We start from the raw sequence: 23,848 nt of genomic DNA, 5'->3' as shown, positions 1-23,848 counted from the left end.
AAAGTGCCACACGGTAAAATCTTAAGCTGGAAGAGAAATCTCAGCTTGATTTGGTACTTCACTCACATGTATGGCCTATGGTACTAGAGCCCTAGAGGTTCCCAGTATGGGCGCTTTTACTTGAAAAGCAAAAAACCCAAGGCATACAAAATAAGCACACACATCAAAATTGAATCACTATGAACAGACTTTGGGGGGTCAAAGAAAAAGTAATCAGTCAGGCGATGATTTCATGAGAAATTCCTTTTATGGTAGCTTAACTACAAGGTCTTCTAGATATAGCCTCTAGTCAGCCCTCGAACATGAATACTTGGCTCTCACGATTAAACAACTTAATTGACCACAGAAAATTAAGAAGCTTACCCATGGTATTAATATTCGATCTCTAGTGCCTTTCGATCGTCAAATTAGCGACCCCAGACTTGTTTAATTTTTTACCTTTACATCTGTTTATGCATTTGATTACATTGCAATTTAATGTTCATTGCTGACAAATTGTTTGAAATTCTTTTACCAATCAATTTGTCTACCTAAAACTGCTTATGCTTTTTAATCACTTATGAGAATGCAATTACTGTGCCAATGTTGTTTGATTTTGCAGTGACTGAAGAAGGCTAATGACATTCATCTCAAATGCTCTTCCACCTCGACGAACGAGCTTCAACTCAATAGCTTCCGAGGACGGAATCTACATCAAGAAGGGGGGCATGTTAACCCTCACGGCTCACGGACACCCCATCACCTACGACGGACGTGTATTATGTATTTAGTAGAGTCACGTACCGGGCTTGTCGGACCAATAGGAAAAGGGTAAGAGTGATCACCGATGAGAGGCGCACTCTAACTGGGACATTCAAGGGATTAGTTGGCTAAGCATGGGCGCCCAAGTGTAAATGGGGTGAGCTCATATAAAAGCCAACTAAACCTAAAATTCACTCATTATCTCATTTGTGCAATAGAAGAGTGCTCTTGCTCCATCTCCATCTCCATCTCCTTGTGTGTGTGTGTGTATGTGAGAGAGAGAGAGAGAGAGGGAGAGTGTGTGTGCGATTGAGCATTATGAAGGCACGACGGCGGCGAAGCGGTTGAGCGCGGCACGACTGCAGCTTCTTCTTCATCGCGGTGAGGAATCCACCACGAAGGCGAGCGTAGAGCGGTGAGTGACACACCCTTTTCTCTCTTGAGCTTGCTAGATTAGTCTTGTTGTGTGCTTGGAGCCATTTGTGGCTCGCACACGGTGTATCGGCAAGTCCCTTGCTTCGACATTGCGGCAAGGAGTGCACAGCTTACTAGCATATATGCTATGTTGACTAGCATACATATCATAATAAGCATGCATGCTGATTTCTATGTATGTAGAGCAGAATACACAATAGAATAGATGCTAACAAGAATAATTGTGTATGCTAACTGGCATACAAAATATGTTGACTAGCATACATAGTAGCATCTATGCTAGCTAGCATAATTGGGTGTGCTAGCTAGCATATAGAGTACCTTGTATGCTAACTAGCATAATTGGGCATGCTGGCCACCATAGCCAATATGCTAGCTAGCATACATAGCAGAACTAGCATGTATGCTAACTACATACACAATAGCATTTATGCTAACTAGCATAAGTAGGTAAGCTAAATAGCATAAGTGGGTATGCTAGCTAAACACAGTATACTAGCCACCATACCCCTATACTAACTAGAATATCGACTTTGCTAGCCAGCATATAGACTCTGTTAACTAGCATACATAGCATAATTAGGATGTATGTTGACTAGCATACACAGAAGCATGCCAGTTGACTAACATAACTGGGTATGCTAACTAGCATACAAAGTACCATGTATGCTAAGTAGTTTAATTGTTTTTGTTAACTAGCATACACAATACCAATATTTTCTTGTTATGCTAGTTTATTGATTAGCATGCTACCATTTATGATTATCTTACCAAAAGCTGGTGTGTTTGAATGTCCTTGCCCTGTGAGCTTGCAACACCATTCTATTGGTATCCTCTGTTGGCAGGAGGAAGCTCTACATTTTGTCCCCATGGAGCATGCATCAGCAAAGCAGATAAGAAGATAGCTATGCACACAAGGCAGCTTGATTGTTGTAGTGATTTCCTATACTTCTAGTGGTAGACCATAGCCAGTACACTAGTTGATTGTTATCCCATCACATACACCTCCTATCCTTTTCATAAAAGATGTCCTTTCCCTATGAGCTTGCAACACCATTCTATTGGTATCCTCTATTGGCAGGAGGAAGCTGTACATTTTGTCCCCATGGAGCATGCATCTACAAAATAGAGAAGAAGATAGCTAGGTGCACAAGGTAGCTTGACTGTTGCAGTGATTTCCTATACTTCTAGTGGCAGACCACAGAGCCAGTACACTGGTTGATTGTTGTCCCATCACATACCCCTCCTATCCTTTTCATAAAAGTGTCCATAACTAATTTACAAGGTGCAATGGGGAAGAAGGAGCCTTATAGAATCTTGCTTGTGTACATGAGTAGCTACAATTGCATATGTGTGCACTTTTGCTCCTTGCACCTCTACATTAATCTACAAACCAAATAAAAGAGAATCATGATAAGTACATAGGATAGTTGTGCACATATTCCAAACATACGATGCAAGCACAAAAGTCATGGACAGGCAAAACGGCTAGTTTATTTGAATTCAAAATTTCCCCCCAAAATGAAATTCAAAATCTAGCGAGTAAAATCATATCATGTAGCATATCTATGGAAAGAGCTTGATGCATAGATTGCAGATCTATGATCTCCACTCAAATTGGAGATCAAATGTGGGAGTTATGGAAGGCCAAAAATAATAAAATTGTCCACCTCCTTTTTGGGGGGAAAAGTGCATCCTTTGACCACTCTTATACATCTCTTACACACCCACTATTCTTGCACACATAGCATACACCTATTCGTCAAAATGTTAATCACCTCCATAAGCTTATAGCAAATGAAGAGGCCCTCCTACACCCCATCCTCTTCCTAATGGTGCTATGCTGAGAGAGGGGTGTCGCCTTGGTAGCTTTGCGATATTCATGGCTACTCAGCTCGAGTAGTCCTTCTTCATTTCTGCAGACCCCTCCTTGGTGTTTTACATGAAAAATAGGAATTACACATCCTCCACTTTTTGACATGGGACTCATAGTATCCTTTTTCTCAAAGGTTTTGCAAATGTTGGACAACAAACTCAACCCAATTTGAGTGCATGGCTGAACCACTTGCAATTGCCGTCTGACTGAATTCTTTTACAAACCCCTTTGCAAATACAGAGTTGGTATCCATGTTGGTTGGGGCCTTTCATGCATACAAGAGATAGCCAAACATAGAGAAACAATCAACACCTTACAAAGTTTCTTTAAGCAACCCCACTAGAAAAGAACTCTTGAGTAATTTGTGCACAATATTGAACCATAACTACTCAATTGACACACACACACACACACACACACACACACACACACATAGGTCTGGTGTAATGTGAGATGTAGTCGGTGTGATTCATTGGTAGAGTGAGAGAGAGAGAGAGAGAGAGTACCTAAGTCGTTCTTCCCCTTCCCTGCATGCATGTTCTTTGGCATTGGGGATCCTTAGGATTTAGACAGCTTCACCCTTTTTCGGGTCGGAGGACAAGTATTAGAAGATTTTGTCCTCGACTTCCTTCTTCGTGGAGTGTCAAGAGATTCCTTGTAGGATGTGGCTAGCTGCTATGCCCAGATATTCTCCACTTGGGCAGCGTGGTGATCTACGACTGAGGGATGGCTTGGAGCTTGCAATTGCCTCCCCCCCCCCCGCCCTCTCTCTTGCATGTGGCCTCTATGCCTAGCTTCCCTCCATGCATCATGACTCCACCACTACTTTGAAGTAGCATCTCAGCATAAATTTTCAAGCACATTTAAACTTCGGTCCAATTTGTTTAAAAGTATTTTTTACAATTCATGATGGAGGCCTACACACTTGAAGGAGATCACTCTCCTTATGCTTACAAAATGAGCTAACTAGCACAAAAAGCATGACACGTTAACGTGCTTCCACCCAAAATGGTTTAATCACTTCTTAGCCAAAAAATCTATGGTTTAATCAATTCTTAGTCAAAAAATGGTTTACTCACTATCAATGCAATACAACCAAGTGGTTTAAATACATATAGTTTAGTACAAATGTTAAATCATTCCTAGTCAATATCATCAGTACAAGCTAGGTAATAGAAGGTATTATCAACCATGCATTAGGCAAGTTATGAACCAATAATCAACAAAGTATGCGTTGTTGGTAAGCTAGGTTTGAGATGAAACTCCCCCTTTATAACCTTAAAGGGATAGAGTGAACAATTTAACATATCTAACATCAAAACATAACCAAGTAGAAAAGCCTAGCAGCCCCAAATCAGCCATGTATTTTAAGCCAGCAAGTGGCATTTTTTTGAAGCATCCTTTTTGCTAAACCACTTACAATCTAAAGTAGTTTTTGTAACAAATAAATCTAAGATATTACACATGTCATAAGAAAGATCCTCAACTAGCTAATATCCACCCATTAGTGAGGTCCACTCTCAATGTCCACCGAAAGGTATGCCAACCACTACTCATTAGTTTAGGCAACAATTTATGCCAGGAAAAACCTATATCCAAGGTATAATTAACACATTAGAGTGATCAAAACCATATGCTAACATCCAATATGTATAATTTCCAATAAGCCTTCTTGCCAAAATATGTACAGTTTATAGTGGTTTTTGTGAATAAGCCATCATTATAGTATACACAAATATGTGAAAAGGTTTTTTGTCAATAGCCAGGTATCACAACTCCACTGGGATCCTAAGGGAGTAGATGATCCAAGAAAACCCAAATTAAATCTACCATAGAAAGCTTAATAGCACCATATCAGCTAAGCATTTCAAGCTCAACATCACCTAGATGGCCAACAACATTTAAGCTACAAGGAACCAAAGAGACAGTAAAATTGTATGCTAACAGCCATAAGGCAACATTTCCAAGAAGCCTTCTTGCCAAAACACTTACAATAATACATTGTATCAATTCATAAGTCTATAATGAGCTTCAGTTCTACATTAGTACACAATTCAGTCAACCATTTCATGTTAGGATTGGTGAGTTCTATCTAGGTATAGCCAAAAAGTCCCCCACACCTAGTGATATTTAAGAGTCCAAAAAGGTTGCATCCAGCAATGAAAGCCTTTTATTGAAGCTCAACCATATATCTAGCTTGTATAGCAGTAAATAATACCCAAGTAAACAATATCCATTATGCCTATTTATGAGAATGATCAGTAAAATCCAATGTCCTAACACTAAATGACCTCATCATCCATGCTCCTTATCCAATATCAGGAGAAATTTTATAAGAGCGAGACAACCTAATGCCTACAATAAATCATCAATAGATGATAGATGAAATTCCATAATATTTTATTATGAAACTCTAGTAAACAACAAGGGTTGATTAATAAAATCACCATAATGCATGCTCAGTTAAAATCATCAAGCTGAACCTTGCATCAAATAACCCAAGATACCATGTCATTTGGCACAGTAAATAAAAATGATTTGCTAAAGTCATTCAAAGACCATTAGAGTCAATTCAGCCCCAAAATCGAAGCAAGAGTTTTCTCAACCAAATCCATATCAAGGTAGTGTTTCCTAAGTGCCTATATGTGAGGCCTATCATATAAAAAATAATAGCAAAAACCAAACCCAGTCAACATAGAGGTAGTGTTTTGAATAACCAATGGTCACAATATCACATCATATCTACAACCATAGTTTAGGCCTTGCCAATGTGATACCATCATATTTATACCAAATACTAAGCTATGCCAAAGATTATTGCCATACAATGTTAGCAAATAGAATGTTTCACTAGTTTGAACCCAATAAAAACAGCTAATAACTCAAAAATTTATAGAAATCAGCTCCATATATCGGCAACCTTGTCAAATGGAAAAGTGAGTCTATGAGCAATATAGAAAATTGAAACTACATAAATGGTCATGGGGAAGGAGGACATATTGCTCAGTCAGTCCTGGTCACCAAAGATTTTGAAAAAAAACATGGTCTACCACAGCTAACTAATGAAAATGAGAGGCAATAGAGATTCGAAAACCCCCTTTTTTAATAGATTTGTAATCATCATAGTGCTATTTCTCTCCTACTCACAAAGTATCAATAGCTCAACATTGGAAAGAACCAAAAACCACATAGTTTAAGGGTTTATTAACAAATCGGCAATAACGCAACACAAGAGAAACCAAAAATAAAAATGAAGCAGCAATTTTCATGTATCTTTTACAAACAAAAATTCAGAACTGAACTAAGATGCATTATTTTGTTCAACCATCTCCAAAATTTGATCCTTAAGGGGATACCACATCAACCAATAGTAGTTGTGCAGAACCAATGCGGTAAAAAATTTATCCTCAACTAACTTTATCAGACATACACAACACATATCAAGGCTAAGTGAGGGCAAGAACCCTCACCTTTGTTTAAATAGTGAGATTTTTGTCTAGTAGAGAGCATCTTAACAGCAGTGAGAATAGCATGACACTAGTCCTTTTCAGCAGGAGGATCCTCTGGGTCAACACAAAATCAAGCAAGAGAATCCAAGTATATCAGTCGAGTTGCAGGCTGGGGTATATCTAGAGAGAGAGAGAGATACAATATGCGTCACTCAGGTATGACCCAATGTTGGTGCATGGGAGCAAAGAGAGAGCGGGAAGGACACAAGAGGTGTGATAAGCATTGTGAGTATCGGATAGGTGAGAAAACTCACATGCCATGATAGTTTTAGGTGGTAAAGTCAGTCTAACTCGATATGTGCAGAGGGAGAGAGATGTAGAAACATAGATAGGTCGGCCCCGATGCAACTCAGAAGGGAGTAAAGAAGATAATCATCTTTAGTACACCATATTTAAAGTAGTTGGTGGCATAATTAAAGGTTCCCACTCCAAGAGCCCCACCCTGAATTACTAGTCAATATAAGGTAAGCTCCCACAACTTTGATTAAAACAAGTAACATGTAAAGTCCCCACATCCCTTGTTAGTTTGTCATCAGGGGTCTGTGGTCAGTGTGAGGTCCTACTAAACATATGAATAAGCCAAAACCATAGTGATATCATAGCTTTGGATTTGAGAGCACTCAATTGAGGAATATACAAGGTATAAACTCAAGGTAAGCATTCAATTGAGACCTCATCAAGGCATAGAGAGTCATAAGATCCCATCAAGGCATTTTTTCAAGCGATATGAGAGGGGTAGCACCTCAAGGTACCATATATCTAGCTTGTATAACAGCAAATAATACCCAAGTAAACAATATCCACTATGCCTATTTATGAGAATGATTAATAACATCCAATGTTTTTACACTAACTGACCTTATCAGCTAGGCTCCTTATATAATATTAGGAGAAACTTTATAAGAGTGAGACAACCTAAACCCTACAGTAAATCATCAAGAGATGATAGAGAAAATCCCATAATATTCTATTATGAAACCTTGTAGTAAACAACAAGGGTTGATTGATAAAATCACCATAATATTTTATTATCATGCTCAATTTGAATCATCAGGCTGAACCCTGTAGCAAATAACCCATATCATTTGGCACAATAAATCAAAATGATTTTCTAAAGTCATTTAAAAACAATTAGGGTAGTTCAGCCCCAAATTGCAAAGCAACAATTTTCTCAACCAAATCCATATCAAGGTAGTGTTTCCTAACCGCCTATATGTGAGGCCTATCAAATAAAAAATAATAGCAAAAACCAAAACCAATTAACATAGAGGTGGTGTTTTGAATAACCAATGGTCAAAGTATCACAACATACCTACATCCATAGTTTAGGCCATGCCAATGTGATGCCATCATATTTATACCAAATACTAAGCTATGCTAGAAATTAATGTCTTAGAATGTTAACAAATAGAATTTTCCACTAATTTGAACCAAAAAAATATAGCTATTAACTCAAAAATTTATAGAAATTGGCTCCATACATCGACAACCTTGTAGAAAATTGAAATTACATAAATGGTCGTAGGGAAGGAGCACATATTTCTCAATCAGTCCCAGTCACCAAATATTTTGAATAAACTTGGTTTTACCATAGCTAACTAATGAACGAGAATCGGGAGAGTTTAGAAAACCCCTTTTTTTATAAATTTATAATCATTAGAATGGTATTTTTCTCCTACTCATAAAGTATCAATATCTCAACATTGGCAAGAACCAAAACCCGCATAGTTGAAAGATAATATCCTATTATTAATCAATTGGAAATAATGCAACACAAGAGAAACCAAAAATGGGATATGTGTAAAGTTTCTCCCTACTACCTTCATCATGCTCAATGGTTTAAAATAATAGTAATAAATAAATAAAATATTAAAAAATCATATGTCATTGGGCACTCATCTTACCACCTACGCATCACCTACAGTGTTAGGCATCTGGTAGCACCACCCTACATCAGCATCCTGCCAAAATGCAATCTGAGGGAACACGTTGTTTGTAGGATATGCCCAAAATGTCTATGTCAAGGAAGATCCGTGCTATTTTCACTAGATCCAAAGGGAATTCTTTACAAAAGCCCAATCCAAATTTTGTCTGATCCATGCAGCACTTCAACAGTAACATTTCATTGTCTACTTTGTCCACAATAGCAGTGGCTCCTTGCTTTGTTAGTTTGCATGTATCTTTTACAAACAAAAAATTGGAACTGACCTGAGATGCATTATTTTGTTCAACCATCTCCAAAATTTAGGAGGGGATATCACATCACCCAACAATAGTTGTGCAAAACTAGTGCAATAAAAAATTTACCTTCAACTAACTTTCCCATGCATACACGACACATATCAAGGCTAAGTGAGGGCTAGAACCCTCACCTTTCTTTATATAGGTAGACCTTTGTCTAGTGGAGAGCATCTCAACAGCATCAAGACCAGCATGGCACTAGTCCTTGCCAGCAAGAGGATCCTTTAGGTGACCACATAATCCAACAAGAGATCCAAGTGTATTGGTTGAGTTGCAAGTTGGGATAGATCTAGAGAGAGAGAGAGAGAGAGAGAGTATGCATCACTCAGGCACAACCCAATGTTGGTACATGGGAGCAAAGAGAGAGTGGGTAGGAAACAAGAGGGGTGATAAGAATTGTGAGTATTGAATTAGCATATGCATAGATGAGAAAATCAAACTACCGTGACAATTTTAGGTGGTAAATCGAACTACCGTGACAATTTTAGGTGGAAAAGTCATTCTAGGTTGATATGTGCAGAGGGAGAGTGATAGAGAAACACAGATCGATCAGCCCCAATGCAGCTCAAAAGGGAGTAAAGAAGATAATTACCTTTAGTACATCCTATTTAAAGTAGTTGGTGGTATTACAGGTTCCCACTCTAAGAGACCCACCCCAAATTACTAGTTGATATAAGGTAAGTTTCCAAGGCTTTGATTAGCCCAAGTAACATGGTAAAGTCCCTACATCTCAGGATAGTTCTCTTCTTGGGGTCTGTGGTTAGTGCGAGGTCCTACTAAACATACGAATAACCCAAAACCATAGTGATATCATAGCCGTAGATTTGAGAGCACTTAATTGAGGAATATACAAGGTGTAAACTTGAGGTAAGCATTCACTTCAGACCTCGTCAAGGAATACAAAGTCATAAGATCCCATCGAGGCCTTTTTTAAAGGGATATGAGAGGGGTAGCACCTAAGGGTACCCAAAACAATTAGGGGGAGAAAGTATTTTTTAAACAAATAGCATTATTTAAGCATGTTTAGTGCAAGAAGGGGTTTGGTCCACTAGGAGATGTATAGATTGATCTTTATTGGATTGAGTCAAGTCATACTTAGTATTGGGGGTTGTATGCCATTATTAAGCTACATATGCTAGTGACATGTGTGTGTGTGTGTGTGTGTGTGTGTGTGTGTGTGTGTGTGTGTGTGTGTGTGTGTGTGTGTGTGTGTGTGTGTGTGTGTGTGTGTGTGTGTGTGTGTGTGTGTGTGTGTGTGTGTAGTTGTTTAACTTTTATAATACAACATAAATGAACATTTCAATTCAAAGGACAACTGACTTTAGACAAGTGAAAATGATTAGTACAAAAATAACTCAGTCTTAGAACTATTTTTTTACATTGCTATAAGAATGAGGTCTCATTCCAATATAGAAGTACAGTGTATGTTTCATGAGATGACAAGAGCATGGTATGTCAAGGGAAGACATTTTCTTTAAGCCAAAAAAATTCCAAGAAAGGTTAGAGTCCTCACCTGCATCCATCCAAACAAGACAACAAGCATGTTAGCCTTGAATGCGTTTTACATGTGTCAACGGACTATATCAGTTGTTATCCATGTCCAACTTACAACTTTTCTAACTTAAAACAAATTTTCAAAGTGTTTTTGTAAGGTACAAGGTGTGTATTATCCTTTTGAATTATGGCAGTAATTATATGTAACATTTTTATATAGCCATAAATCACTAGAATTTAGAGATTGCAACAACAGGCGTATACACATCGGTCTAAAAAAGTCATAAGCAACTATTTTATGATCAAAAACATAGTGATCGATACAGTATCCTACAGGCAAAAACATCATTATGTTAGGAACACATCCCGGTATTCAATGCAAAAACAACCACATGTATTATGCTTTTGAATTATGGCAGTAGTTATACATAATGTTTTTATACAACCCAATTTTTTAATAGACCTTAAATAGATATTAATATATATATGTGATCGGAAGGCCATCACCCCTTCCAATCCAAGTTTCCTAATATCCCCTTTTTTTAACCGCAATTTTTTTCTTGTACTTATGTCTCAGCCTTATAACACTATAAAACCCTTTGCAAGGTTGTCCTGCTCTTTCTTGATGTAGCAAATTAAACATCACATCTAGTTTTAACCAAGTGTACATGGTTTCAAAAAAACCATCAAGCAGACCGTAGTAGTCTATACTTCATCATTAAATACAGCTTTAAGAAGAACCATACATGCCTTTAGTTTAGGTTCGGGTATCAAGCACAGCCATGCCATAAATCCCTAAAAAATAGAGATTGCAACAACCGTCATATACCCGACCAGCCTTTAAAAAGTCATAAGCAACTCTTTTATGATCAAAAACCTAGTGAGCAGTACAGTATCCTACAAGTGGAAACATCATTACGTTAGCAATGCATCCCAGTATTCAATGAAACAACAACCACTCATAGCAAGAAATGACACACATAGTGCACAAAAACCAACAATCAAAAATTTGTGATAGGCGGCTTTGGGGCTAGGAGTATCAAAGATACTTATTCACTTAGTTTAATCTTTCCAACGGCAAGGGTCTAACCACCCAATCTTCACTTACCAACTCAGGCAACATGGTTTTTTTCCCAACTCAAATCATATTGAGCAAAAGTCTTTCAAAAATTGTTTTAGTTACAAAGCTTGGTACAACGGCGTTGTCTAAGAAAGGCAAAGAAAATGAAAAAAATTGAATGGGTTGGTCTACTTCTTGTGGCCAATAAACCCCAAGCCAAACAATCCCAACCAATAATTCCATAGGTAAAAAGTTTTCCTACAAAACCAAGGTATACCATATAAAACCAGACAGTGCAACAAAAAAAAAAATCAAACTCAATTTAATAACGTCACCACCCAAGTGAGAGTAGGCCTTATGCTTGAAAATTAAAAAATGGGAAGCAGCATTGTAGAGATTATCCCACCAGTAGTCCATCTTGGAAGAAATGAAGCAAGCAATCAAAGAACACTATCTCCCTCCTGCACATCAGGATATCAAGATGAATGAATTCTTTGGTCTACGCCAGTTAGGACTCTCTCTAGAGGAGTACTACACAAAAGGTTTCTCGCTTCTGTCAAGGCCTCAAAAACCCTTGAGAACGCGTCTCAAAGCCATGAGGCCTATATCAATTCAGGATGCCCCAAGCCTCTTGCAGCTAAAGAAACCAGCTGTACAAGGAACTATAATGGATTTAGTGACTTTAGTGGAAGATCCAAGGGAACTTTCAACCAAGGAAATCAACAACGTGGAGTAGCTAGAGTAGTGAACTTGGAGCAGACCTTCCCAAATGTTAGGTGCTATGGATGCAATCAAATGGGACACTAGAGAAATAACTGTTCAAAAGAGCAAAACCCTTGAACTACTACTAGAGCAAATTCCTCAAAATCAAGGAGACAATCTAAGAGGAGATAGAAATGGAGGACAAGGTGGAGGAAGGGCAAAACCCTTGAACTACTACTAGAGCAAATTCCTCAAAATCAAGAAGACAATCTAAGAGGAGATAGAAATGGAGGACAAGGTGGAGGAAAGGCAAGAGGAGCCAGAGCTTATGTAATCATGGGAGAATCAACCTTAATGAACGAGGAAGATGAAAGAGCCACTCACTTGGCTACATATAGCAATCCTAGAACTTAGCAACAAAAGACGGATTTGTAAACCACTATAAACCGATAATGTAAAACTTTGAGTTACTTATAAATTTTAATAGTATACATTATTTTCTTTCCCAAATTACTGAAGGAATCTAAAGTTAAATTAGCATTCGATCAAGAAATTAAGGGTAGATCTAGCAAATGAGAAAGAGGTTCTAGTCATGAAAGTAGAATTTGAATCTTAGAAATAAGATGGTTATCTAAAAAACAACTCACATTCCTTGTGCACAAGATAGCCTTCCTTGAAAAATGACATAGATATGGAAGTATTAATGTACGAGGCTAAATAGGAAGCCAAAAGAACCCTTGGTATGATACCTCTTAAAACCCTTTACATATTGTTGGTCAACCAAGTTAGAGCATAGAGGGTGTACCTATGGTGCAATAATCGAAGCTTGTTCCGAATGCAAATTGCTCAAAATGGCAAGAACACGCCGAACGTGTTCAAATTGGCAAAGCTGGAATACATAATACTTGTCGAACGCTGATTGCTCTGAATGGTCAGTTAGACCGAATGCATTCATGTGCACAAGGACGATATATGGATCTTTTATAGAATGGATTTGACTTGGTTTTTGAGAGAATACAACTGGTTTGTAAATGTTTTAAGATGGGCTCAACATTGAGAATCTCTTAGGAAAAATTGAATAGCAAGTAATTAGTAATACTAAAGTAAGGAATTGTGGAATCTCCAACTAGATTGTATCCTTGAAATTAGAGAGAAAACTCTTAGAAATGGAGTAATGAGGAACACTTGGTAAAGTGGAAAGATTATCCCACCAATGATGCTATTTGGGAAGATGAAACCTCTCTTCTCAAAGTTTTTCCTAATTTCGGTTGAGATGAGGAAATCTCAAATTCTTAAGTTGAGGTGATTGTTAGGTTTCCATCTTTATAACTGCAGGGAAATGAACTCAAAGCTTTAGGAGAAAACATTGGGAATACAAACAGGTAAAACACTAACTCAAAAGCATTTAAAATTGGTATTTTTAAAATCTTAAGCACGGTAAACCTATAGCCAGGAACTCTCAAGACTGAATTCGGGTAAAAACGGATACCTCTATCCTCTCTGAAAGATTCACTGCCACTTTAAATTGCAAAAATAATTAAATGGTTTTTAGTAATCATTAAAGCTTAGCAATTTCATTATAACCCTTAGATATTTTCCCAGATATTTATCAAAATAGAAAAAAATAGCACAAAAATTTAGCAGATTTGATTTTTAAAGCAAGCAGGTGCTGGGAAGTGCCATCACTAACCTGCAAAGGATTGAATTAGCAACAAGGGGTGCCATCTTGAGCATGGGGCTTGCATGAGCTACAAGCAATTGCCGATTCAACTTGTGAGAGCTTGTGAGTGTCAAAAAAAGCTATAAATAGGACCCTAGGCTTCTCATTTTTAGACAGACACGGAGTCCTGGCCAGAAATCTCTCATGCAAGAGAGATACTTCACAGAAATCACTAAGAGAGCAAAATATAAGTGATTAAACGAGGTAAATATAATAATCTCAGTTAATTAATAATTTATATCTAATTTTTTTATCGATTTATTAATTAAAGAAGATTTTATCAGTCTCTACTATTAAACACTCTATTATGCATTATTGAGCTGCTAACATTAGCTATAAATTAAAGAAAGAAATTAGTTAATTAGCTTAAATAATTAAAAAGCAATTATCAAAGCTAGCACACATCATTAGAAAGGCGTGATAATTACCTCTTTAACAAAAAACTAGCTTAGCTATTTATTTAAGGTAAAACTGACTAGTTTTAGTTGTAAATTAAACAAGGAAATTAGATACTTAGCTTAGATAATTACAATATAGTTATCAAAGTTAGTAAACATCATTAATGAGCTAGGATAATTAGCTCATTAACAAAAATTAGTCTAGCTAATTATCTAAGTTAAAATTAACTAATTTTAATTATAAATTAAAGGAAGAAATTAGCTATTTAGGTTAGATAATTAAAAGGTAATTATCAAAGTTATTTAACATCATTAGTAACCCAAGATAATTAGCTTATTAACAAAAAATAGTAGTGTAGCTATTTAATTAAGTTAAAATTGATTGATTTTAACTATAAGTCAAAGAGAAAAATTAGCAAATTAGCTTAGAATAACTATAAAGTAATTATCAAAGTTGGTAAATATCATTAGTATATCGTGATAATTATCTCATTAATAAAAATTAGTCTAGCTATTTAATTAAGCTAAAATTGATTGATTTTAGCTATAAATTAAAAGGGAAAATTAACTAATTAGCATCAATAATAATAAGGTATTTATCTGAGTAAGTAAAAATTATTTGTAAGCCAAGATAATTAGCTATGACCAAAAAGGTAGTTTAGCTATTTAATTAAGCTAAAATTGATTGATTTTAGCTGTAAATTAAAAGAAAAAATTAGTCAACTAGCTTGGATAACTACAAAGTAATTATCAAAGTTAGAAAACATCATCATATAGTCATGAAATTTATATCACAATTAGTTAACTAGTTTAAGTAATCATAAAAGATCAAAAACCATATTTTAAGCTAATTTAATTAGGATAAATAGAAATTACGGTTAAAAGTTTTGAGGAAAATTATTGGAAGTATAAACCATTGATAAGAAGCTGAATAAATTCAATCTTTAGGAGATAATGAATCTAATAAATATTAGGCCAAAAATAAGCAAATTGTAGGTTTAATGAAGAATAAAAAATAGAAAAAAGATGCAAAATTTATAAGAAAATTAGGGAAGCTTAAAATTTTTTTAAGGAAGCTAAGATAAAATTATCTTACATATAAAAGCAAATAAGAATTTACTAGGTCAATAAATTATCATTTATTACTATCAATTTAACCTTAGTTGGGATAAAAAGAGAAATTAGATTCAATACAAAGGTAAAGTCAAGTTTTGATGATTTATCTAATAAATAGACTTCTTTTTTATAAGGATAGAAGTCATAGCACCAAAGAGGACCCAAGCAAACCCTCAATCTGAGAGGAGGGCAATATTCCCAAGAGGGCTCGAGCGTTGCACGATCACAAGGCCGGGCCTAGTAGTAGACCTACAGATGAACGCATTCAGGCCCCATCACTGCAGCAAATGCTCGATCAGTCCCAAGCGGGTCTTCATTATAATTTAAGATGAATAATTCAAGTTCTTCTTTAAGTATTAATATTGCATACGTGAAAGAGGGTATAAGGAATTAGGAAAAGTGAAAACTGGATGAAAACAGAAGGCATCTTCCAAGAAACCAACATGCATTTGTTTGTAAATTAGAAAGAATTATTTGGGTTAAGGCTGGTTGAATTAAGAAACATATGATTGATCATCCTTAAGACAGCTTGTCTCAAGACACTTTTGACTCGTTGGTATAAATTGATGAATAAGGATGGCTTTTCAGCCACGGATAAGTCAATTATCCCCATGAACGATGAGTTTCTACTTTGTGTCATGTCTTGATGTTTCTACATAAGTTAGAATATTTTTTTAATCCTAGGGGAGCCGCCCAGTTGTACGGGCAATTGGTTTGGCGTATAGGCGCCCCGAACTTTGGGTGATGGGTTTCCACCCTAGATTATGAATAAGGAACGGGTGCCGTTTTTTTCACCCTTAGGTGGTCTTGAGACAAGAAGAGTATTGGTCATGGTTATTATGGTCAATGTTTTGATAGACAATACCATGTCTTAAGTTTAAAGATGTCTGTTTGCTAAAAGAATGCTTTTCAATGTTGCCTTTAATACTTGATTGAAGGAATCACTGTGATGGAAAGTTAAAAGAAACCATTATTTTAAATGTTAAAACAATGTGATAGTAATTAGAAAATAAAAAAATCATGTGTGAGTGCAAGGTGGTAAGTGGGGATTGACTAAGGTTGTCAATCATGGTTGGGTGGACCTCATTTGTTAGGTAACTATCCATCCCCGCACACTAAAAATGTTCATAAAACTTCTTCACTTGGAAGAGGAGTCCACAAGCGGATGTGCCCTCACATCTGTTAGGGGGAACAAAGCATTGGTTGAGGATACATTAGCCCAATTTGCGGAAGTTATAGGGCCAAAAGAGTTTTGGACTTTTAAGATGTTGTCCCATTTTGGTTGTGAGACAGGACTAGGTCTTCTTCTAGGGCTATAGACCCAAGCCATTGTCAATGGTAAAGGTCTATTCCATGGACCCTTCTTACTTAGAGACTCTAACTTTGATAGGCCTAGAGACCTGTCAAAGGATCCCATCTCAACTTTAGTGTTGGAGGGACAGGCTCAGACATGTTTTTTGATGCAGTCCTCAGTAAGGTACAAGCAAATATGCGAGAAAGCATTGAGGCCGAGTGGACGGCATAGAACCATTGGAGACAAAGGGAGGCTGACAAGAAGCTAAAAGGCATCAGAGGGAAAGTCTCGAGAGGGAAAAATTAGAGAAGTAGCTGAAGGAGTACGAGCGGAAGTGCGATGCGAGAGAGAGTGCGAGAAGAAGAGCACGACGGTATGGTGAACTCGCTCTACTATAATGTGTAGAGCATAGTGAGTTCTTATTAGGTTTTTACAAAAGAATATGTGTACATACCTGGCGGCCCGCCCACTTACCTGGGTGACCACATTGGGCTTTATACCCCAACAACCTCCCACTTAAAGTCCAATGTGGTACTTTAAGTGTGAGAGAAGCTACTATACAAGCTAATATACAAGAGATGTAGAGAAGTGATGTACTACCCTACACCTAACTGCTTGCGAAAATGCGCAAAGCTCTCTGAGGGAAGTCCTTTTGTAAGTAGATCAGTAGGATTTTCTGTGGTGTGAACTTTGACAAGCTGAAGTTGCTTATCCTCGAGCATTTCCCTGATGAAATGATACTTCACATCCACATGCTTTGTCTTTGAGTGATAAACTGGATTGCGATCCAATTGTATAGCACTTTGACTATCACAATATAACACAGGCATCTCTTCTTTGATTCCCAAATCTGTTACTAGTCGATTAAGCCAAATTGATTCTTTGCATGCCTCTGATGCTGCAACATATTTAGCCTCTGTAACACAATCTTGTAATCTAGAACGCCATGATACTTCTCCACCAGCCAATGTAAAGACATACCCTGACGTAGACCTTCGGTTGTCTAAGTCACCTGCATAATCTGAGTCTGTAAAACCCTTTACAATTAGCTCCTAACTCCCATAGCAAAAACGCATGCTCTTTCTAGCTTTCAGGTATCTCAATATTCCTTTCACTGCCTCCCAATGTTTCTTGCCTGGGTTTGACATGTATCGACTTACTACTCCCACTGCAAATGCAATGTCTGGGCGAGTAGCAATCATTACATACATCAAACTACCCACTGCAGACGCATATGGAATCTTATCCATTTCAGCCTGTTCTTCCTCAGACACGGGACAATCTTGTTTGCTAAGTTTCACATATGGTGGCAATGGAACACTCGGTGCCTTTCCCTTCTCCATATTGAAACGTTGCAAAACCTTGTCAATATAGTCTGTTTGAGATAACCAAATCAACTTCTTTGATCTGTCTCTCTCAATGCGCATACCAAGTATATGACTTGCCTCACCCATGTCTTTCATGTCAAACGATTTTGCCATCTTTGACTTCAAAGCTGAAATTTCTTCCAAGTGCTTGCCAGCAATCAACAAGTCATCCACATACAAAATAAGGATCGACCAACTACCATCCTTAGCCTTCTTTGTATATAGAAAGTGATCAAACTCACTACATTTGTAGCTTTGAGAAAGCATAAACTTGTGGAATTTATGGTACCATGCCCTCGGTGATTGTTTTAAGCCATAAAGACTCTTTAACAACTAGCATACCCAATCTTCCTTGCCTTTCTCAACAAACCCTTCTGGCTGCTGCATGTAAATTTCCACATCTAAATCACCATGCAAGAATGTTGTCTTGACATCCATTTGGTGCAACACCAAATCTAATATGGCAACCAATGCAAGAAAGCATCTCAATGTAGTCATCTTGACCACCGGAGAGAAGACTTCATCAAAGTGAATGCCTTGTTCTTGCTTAAAGCCCTTGGCAACAAGCCTTGCATTGTACTTTGGCTGACTATCATGAGCGGTGATCTTATACATGTAAACCCATTTACAAGGTAGAGCCTTTTTGCCCTGTGGTAATTTAACTAGCTTCCATGTCTTGTTTTTATGTAGAGCTGTCATCTCTGACTGCATGGCCAATTGCCAATTCCCAGAGTCCTTCATTTGCACTGCTTCCTTGTAACATGAAGACTCATTGCAATCAGTCAACATGACATAGTTCATAGATGGAACAAACCTATGAGGAGGTCGCGTGACACGTCCAGATCTACGCACAATAGGTGGCTCAGGCTCAGCCACAACCTGTGGTTCCACTCGATCCTGTCCTTGCTCCTCTTGAGCCCTGACTTTTTTTTTGCACGTGCAGGTCCATCTTCTTGGAAGACAACTCTTCTAATCTCCTGAACCCTCTATGGTTTAGAATGATATTTGGATTCATTAAAGTGAACATCATTGCTGCGGACAACCTTTTTGGATTCGGGATCCCAAAGTCTGTATCCCATCTCACCAGAATTACCATAGCCTAGAAAGATGCACTTTCTACTCTTTGGCTCAAGTTTGTTCCTAAATTCCTTTGGAACGTGAGTATATGCCTCACAGCCAAAGACTCTGAGATGCTTGTATGAGGGCATTTTGCCTGACCATACCATCTCTGGCACTGAATCCTTCTGCAAAACCTTGCTAGGAGATCTATTTACAAGATGAAAAGCTGTTGATACAGCTTCAGCCCAAAACCCATTTGGCAGCTGTGCATTAGACAACATACTTTTGACCTTCTCTTGTATGGTCCTATTCATCCTCTCAGCAACACCATTTTGAGGAGGATTGTAAGGAGCAGTAAGTTCACGTTTTATACCTTTTGACTCACAAAAGCCCTGAAAGGCCTTTGAAACATACTCTCCACCATTGTCAGTGCGTAAGCATTTAAGCTTCTTGCCACTCTGATTCTCCACAAGTGTGACAAACGTTTTGAAAACACTAAACGCTTCATCCTTGTGCTTGAGAAAGTAAACCCATACTTTCCTCGAGTAATCATCTATAAATGTCATAAAGTAAGAAGCTCCCCCTAGAGATAGGTTAGGCATAGGTCCACACAAATCACTATGAACAAGTGCCAACTGTGTATCTCTTCTACTGCTTCTATGCTTATGTGGCTGCTGTGTTTGCTTACCATACAGAAAATGTTCACAGAATTCAAAATCATTAAATGAAAAGCCAGGCAAATAACCAAAACGAGACAAGATTTCCATTCCATTCTTGGACATATGTCCCGACCGACTATGCCACAAAGAAACGTTCGGCTGCTCGGTTACATTGATTACATTTTTAGAGGCATTTGATACATAAATCATGTAAAGTCCTCTAGACTTTACTCCATGTGCTACTGTCATAGAACCCTTGGATATCTTCCACATGTTCTGTCCAAAAGTGGTGACGTAGCCAGCATCATCAAGTAAACCTGTGCTGATCAAGATCTTTGTAATTGCGGGAACATGTCTCACATTCTTCAGCGTGAAAGAAGAGCCATTCTGAAACTTCAATTGAACATCTCCAACACCTAAGATCTCACATGTCTGCCCATTGCCTAGCCGAACATGATCTTTAGTGGTCACATAAGAAGTAAACCACTCCTTGTTTGGAGACACATGAAGTGATGCCCCTGAGTTTATAATCCAGTCACTCAGTGCATTTCCATCAGATGCTGTAAGAAGAGCTGAGTCCATTGTATTCTTCAAGAAGTAGATGTCTCCTGACACTAGACTGTCATCCTCTGCAACAGTGTTTGTCACATTTATTTCTTGAATCTTCACTGAGGACTTGTTCTTCTCACCATGGTCTTCAGCTTTCTCTTTGCCTTTTTCTACTTTCCATTCTCTGCAGTCTCTTTTCATGTGACCCTTCTTGCCACAATGGTAGCATTCTATGTCACTCTTGCCTTTAGCACTGCGGGACTTGCTACGAGACTGATTCCTCTTTCCACCTTTGTACTTTTCTTTGGTCCTTCCCGTGACAACTAAGGCTGTTCCTTTGCCTTTGTCCATTGTCTTTCTATTGGTGTCTTCAGTAAGCAGACTTCCTTCTACACCTGCTATGTTCAAACCATCTGGAGGTGGAGAATTACTCAAAGCTGTGCAAAAAGTGTCCCAACTTTCCGGCAATGTGATCAACAGGAACATAGCTCTAACAGGTTCATCAAACTTGACACCTTGAGCTGACAACTGACTATAGATTGTGTTGAATTCATTCAGATGATTGGACATGGGTGTCCCTTCTTTCATCTTCAAGTCAACAAGCTTCTTAAGCCAGTATACCTGTGAAGCTGCACTCTGCTTCTCATAAAGATCACTCAACTTTAACCATGCTTGATAAGCCGAAATCTCGTCTACTACATTGAAGTAAACGCTTTCTGCCAAAGTCAGCATAATGGTAGAAAGTGCCAATTCATCCATTTCGCTCCATTCATCTTCGTCCATATCTTATGGTTTTATCCCCTTGAGCTTTATAGGTTTTATCTGCTTCTTTTGTACCAACACGTGCCAAATCTGCTTCTTCCACAATGGGAAATTGGTTCCATCCAGCTTCTTGATATTGTAAAGAGCAGTGTCCTGTGATCCCCAGCCATAGCTACGCTTCACAGTAGTTTACTTTCCTGGGAAAAATTCGGCAGAGTTTCCCCTGTAAACTGACCTCTGAACCAATATCAACCTGTCAAATGAACCAAGAAAGCTTCAGATTCTGCAGAAATTTTGGCAGAGACCCCTTTGTAAAATGGCTCTGGTGTACTAAAAACAGACCAAAAAACAGCTTAAAAAACCACTGTCTCTCTAACACTGTAAGCTGTGGGTAAACCTGTCCTGCACCTGTACTGTCTCTGACTGTCGTGTCACTGTCCTATAAGCATAGACTGCGACAATGTCTCAACGGCAGTAAAGCAAAGATGCAATCTCAACTGTCGAACTCACAGTCAATACATCCTAGCTGCCTATCTAAGGGTGCTCGAGGGATCGCTCCAAGACCTGAATCACCGAAAGGATCTCAACATTCGAGAATCCCCTAGCTCAATAAAACCTCACTCGACCCTCAACAAAGGCTGCAGTAAATCTGACAGTACATAGACTTCCCACAAAGTCATACATCCACAAATTTCCCACTGTATGTTGTAACCGCTGTGGCGGTTTTTTGCTGCGTGACTCACAGCCAGCAAACCCTCAACAGACATACATCATCTCTGACAATACATCCCATGTGGAAGTACCTGCAATGTCAGGATGAAATCTGGAATATCAAGCAGCAAACACAAGCTACCTGATGAACTAGTGGATGTCGCCTACAGTCTGTGTGTAGATGCGCCCGTGTCGTATGTGACACGCCTCCAAGAACTGTGAGCCGTCCTTTGATGTGTAGACAGCCACAAATCGACACTCTGGGAGTATCGATATCCTTAGCACCTGCAGTCGTAGGCCGAAAACCCCAAATTTGCAGAGTCGGATCTGCACCCGCTGAGACCACGTAGTCAAAAATGGCCTGCGCAGACCTTTGTTGAAGCCGAACGGTGGCCGAGATGACCTCATAATAAAATTCTGACAACATCAAGCCCTTCGGGCTTGCCTACGATATTTGGGGCCGTGTCTTTGCCTGTCGAATTTCACTCCAATCTGAGCTGGTGACTCTAGCCTCCTGCAGTGCTGCCCCGAGCCTCGATCTGAGCTCTGATACAAGTTGAAGGAGTACGAGCGGAAGTGCGACGCGAGAGAGAGTGCGAGAAGAATAGCACGACGATATGGTGAACTCGCTCTACTATAATGTGTAGAGCATAGTGAGTTCTTATTAGGTTTTTACATAAGAATATGTGTACATACCTGGCGGCCCGCCCACTTGCCTGGGCGACCACATTGGGCTTTATACCCCAACAGTAGCAACAATTTGAAGTAGAAAGACCAATGCAAGAAACAAAGACTCGGCAAAGCCAGGACCACAAGCACATTGGATACTATATGTACAAGCGCCCTAAACAACACAACTATTTTGAAGAGTGGTCCAAACTCTTTGCATATCTGTAAAATTATGTACTATGGTGAAAAGTTGTCATATCTTGATAAGATCGCCCTTTCAATGTTCATACCTATTCTAACTTCCATTCTAGATAGTAATGTTTACAAATTTTGTACCATTGTGTTTTTTGGGGTCATACCTTGTGTTATGTTGACATACCTTTTGGTCTTGTTAACATTATATGAATGCAATGGTAGCATATTGAGGGATGCTTTTCAAACTCAGTTAGCTAGTAACCCTAAGTAATAAGCTAGTTGACCTACCCACTTTGCTGATAATATAGATAGTGTAACCAGCATGAATGGTACTTTCTATGCTAGTTAGCATACTAGGGTTATGCTAGTTAGCAAAGATGCTTCTATGTATGCTAGTGAGCATACATGCTAATTATGCTATGTATGCTAGTTAGCACAGCCTATATGCAAGTTAGGAGAGTCTATATGCTAGGGAGTATGGTGGCTAGCATAGTGTGTTTAGCTAGCATAGCCACTTATGCTATTTAGCATACCTACTTATGTTGGTTAACATAAATGCTATTGTGTATGCTAGTTAGCATACATGCTATGTATGCTAGTTAGCATAGTGGCTATGGTGGCTAGCATACCTAGTTAACCTAGTTATATTATACCCAGTCATTCTAGTTACCATAGATGCTAGTTATTCTATGTATTCTTGTTAGCATAGTCTGTATGCTAGTTAGCATACTTAGTTATTGGTTGTTATAAAATCCAAATCCATGTATACATAATGTGCACAAGTGACACAAAACCCACTTTATTGGGTGATTGTGTACACCTGCATTCTCCTTGGGATGTGCTCCATACGTATTTTGATACATCACACTAGATGTGAAAGTAGGTGGACAATGGGTTGCTTGTGGTCTAGCTTGAAGGTCTATGCATCCAATTTCTTGTAATATAGTCCTTGCACAACATATGAGCCTCTGTCAATTACATTGCTCCATTCATTGATGTACCCCTTCTGCACCTTCTCCTTTGCTGCAACACACTTGATGAGGTAGCAATCCACATCCTTGGCATTGGTTGAAGCATTTATATTTAGAAAAAAAGGTGTCACCAACACATAGAGCACTACTCAACACATCATGATGACCTTTGTATGTGAAGTCATCATAGCCAACGACTTCCTCTGTCAGAACTTCATATGTTGTCTCAAAATCTTCCAGAACCTCATCAAGTGATGGCAACAAAATATGACAATCCCAAGCCTACATGTGAGCTTTATTGATGTAGCAAGTCCACCTTT

General features: G+C 38.3%; 1 protein-coding gene across 3 annotated transcripts in view; it reads right to left on the bottom strand.

The window, feature by feature from the left end:
- Window positions 1-10,183: 10,183 nt before the first annotated feature.
- The window catches only part of LOC147459717 (uncharacterized), an 83,380-nt gene continuing 69,715 nt past the window's right edge, over window positions 10,184-23,848 (bottom strand). For 2 of the 3 annotated variants that reach the window (XM_086510934.1, XM_086510931.1), the window contains exon 3: window positions 11,100-11,193. The gene's annotated coding sequence lies outside the window, so the exon portion shown is untranslated. Of the gene's footprint in view, window positions 10,316-11,099; window positions 11,194-23,848 lie in introns of those variants that run through there. The other variant, XM_086510932.1, reaches the window with a different exon arrangement.

This window comes from Adiantum capillus-veneris, chromosome 4 (genome assembly GCF_014529385.1).
Source record: "Adiantum capillus-veneris isolate H3 chromosome 4, ASM1452938v2, whole genome shotgun sequence".
Lineage (NCBI taxonomy): Eukaryota > Viridiplantae > Streptophyta > Polypodiopsida > Polypodiales > Pteridaceae > Adiantum > Adiantum capillus-veneris.
The sequence above is the reverse complement of the archived record's forward strand: the minus strand, read 5'-3'. Positions and strand labels throughout refer to the sequence as shown.